This window comes from Sinocyclocheilus grahami, unplaced genomic scaffold, assembly GCF_001515645.1.
Source record: "Sinocyclocheilus grahami isolate Dianchi unplaced genomic scaffold, SAMN03320097.WGS_v1.1 scaffold1531.1, whole genome shotgun sequence".
In the NCBI taxonomy this organism is placed as follows: Eukaryota; Metazoa; Chordata; class Actinopteri; order Cypriniformes; family Cyprinidae; genus Sinocyclocheilus; species Sinocyclocheilus grahami.
The window spans coordinates 42,399-45,018 of record NW_015506710.1 but is presented as its reverse complement, the minus strand read 5'-3'; the positions used below and the strand labels follow the sequence as shown (position 1 = coordinate 45,018).

General features: G+C 39.9%; 1 protein-coding gene across 1 annotated transcript in view; it reads right to left on the bottom strand.

Moving 5' to 3' along the window:
* The window catches only part of ulk4 (unc-51 like kinase 4), a gene marked incomplete at its 5' end in the record, with an annotated part of 180,489 nt that overhangs the window by 144,645 nt on the left and 33,224 nt on the right, over positions 1-2,620 (bottom strand). The gene's annotated exons all lie outside the window — the stretch shown is intronic.

The window sequence follows — 2,620 nt, the reverse complement described above, 5'->3', positions numbered from 1 at the left end:
ATATGAGTGGTGACAGGGGGGGGGGGGGGGGTTTAAGTAAACACTTAAGAACAGCTCTTTTCACATGCAGTATTATCATCAACTGTAATTATAACACAATTGAGGCTTCTCTCTACCATAATTAGTACTTGCCTTGAAACATCTCTCTCTCTCAGGTATTCTCTTGTTATATACCTGTACATACAATACATACAACTGTCAATTTGTATATTTTTATTCCTTATTTACTTGTTCTATTTTTTATTTTTTATTATCTGTTTTTTTTGTTCTGTCACTGTCATTCTGTTACACTGTGGAAGCTTCTGTTACGATGTGTAAACATACCTGGCAATAAAGCTCATTCTGATTCTCTTTTTTTTTTCCTGAGTAATTTGATGTTTTGGCCAATGAGCCATCATTACCACAAATCTAAAATACACAAGAATGATATTTCATCACAAGAGCACCCATATAGAGAGCACTGTGAGGGTCCTCACAAAATTGAACACACCTCCGCTTACTGACAGGAGAAAGGCAATAATGACAACCCTGGTGTTTACAAGTGCACCAACGCCTCAGAGTACTGTTGCTGCCAGACTGGATTAGCCTATACTAAATTTCCTCCTCCCAAAAGGCTATCATTTTCCCTCTCTCAGAATGAAGGAATGAATAGTTGTCAGATGTCAGGGATACTCCGCACTCGTAGGTGAGGAGGCACGTGGGAAAAAATGAAAATCCGGAGACATGAGCATGATTTACAAAACCATTTATTCCGAGATGTTAGGATCAAGCAGCCCTTTATTAGTCGGACGCGGCGAGCCAGCCGCTACATTACCTGAGGAAGAATAGAAATGAGGAAAGGGAACAGTGAATTTCACAATAAATTACATTTACCAGGCGCCAGGACTGCTGTGCATGGATGGGTCTACATGCATATGGTTATAATTGGAATCCTACACAAGATCATTTTTTTTGACTGAATGACTGGGAACAACAGGAGTGACAGGGTAACATTTTATTCCCTAGCGTTCTTTGTTATCCTGACAGTTTGATCTGTAATGCAGTGATTTGTGAACCGGCTCTTATAGACCCACAGAATGGGGTCATATATTTGGTCTTTGTCTGCTCTGACAAAACTTATCAGTGAATTATCAAACCATTGATTATATGAATTAGGTGTGTCAGAGCACAGACAGACCTCCTTTGAGAACTGATGATGGTCTCTGGAAGCAGCTTTAGATCTACTGCTGTACAGAAAACAGACCAGACTTTCTGATTAATGGAATCTAATTTAAAGAGTGGGCAGCACGAGGCGGAGATGCAAGAGATCAGCTCCAGCTAAACCAAGGACACTCAAATTCCATTTACCAGCAGCCAGTCAATAAAACAACCTGGTAAGAGTATCAATATTTCATTTTAGGCTGTTATTTGTACAGTAACCAACAACCAGAGTAATGCCTTAGATCAGCCCCAACTCAACAGTCCTCAACAGTTAAAACAGACCCTTTCATTTGTAGTTAAGGTGAATTTAAAAATGCATTAAAATTAGATATACTCTGCAAGTTTGTCCAATGAGTAACCATCCTGCTGTAATCTCTCCAAGTTGCCTGGGATATCACAATGGACATTCAAAGAATCCTTAGGGCGCAGCTAAGGTCAGTGAACATGACTCTACCCTCAGGAAAAATGGGATCCATGGCAGACCAGCAAGGAAGACTCAAGCAAACATTAAAACCGGTCTCAGGTTTGCAGCTGGATGATCCTCAAGAGTTCTGGAACAATGTCTTACAAACAGATGAACTGAAAAGTGAATGTTTTGGGAATGGTTTTCTGCATCAGGACCTTGGATGCCTTGTCGCAGCTGAAGAAACCATAAATTCTGCTGTGTAGCAGAGAATGTTAAACCATCTATCTGTGAATTCTATCTTAGGCACAGTTGGATTACGCATCAAGACAATATTCCACAACAAAAGCAAGGACCTAAAACATGCAGTTCATGTTCGAAAGCCCAGAAATATCACTGAGCTGAAGCAGTTCTGTGAGGAGGAGTGGGTCAAAATTCCTCCAGTGTGTAACTGGTGAAACTGTTTATTTGCAGTTATTGCTGCACTGTAAACCCGAACAGTACTACTAAGATTAAGAACACTGCAATTAAAGTCTGTTAAATCGTTGATGCAACTTATAACAATTGCATTTTCTGAACGAGGAATTTAGTTTTATTTTTGTGTGGCTCAAGCATTTTTGAGTAAACTCTTCTATTTAAATTATTATTTTTAAGTTTATTGAGTGACGTAAAGTGACGTCACCTCGTTGCTCTAACCGATGTTCAGAAGAATCCATTCAACATGGCGCAGACTCGCAAGCGACCGGAGCAAACTTAAAGGGGTCATATGATGCTTTTTTTAAAGATCATTATTTTGTGTATTTTGTGTATTTGGTGTAACAGAATATGTTGACATACTTTAATGTTCAAAAAACACATTATTTTTCAAATACTGTACATTATTGTAGGTCCTCTATGCCCCGCCTCTCTCAAACGCTTCGTTTTCTACAAAGTCCCTCCTTCCGACAAGCGCAGTCTGCTCTGATTGGCCAGCTGACCCAGTGCATTGTGATTGGCCGAACACCGCAAGCACTCGTC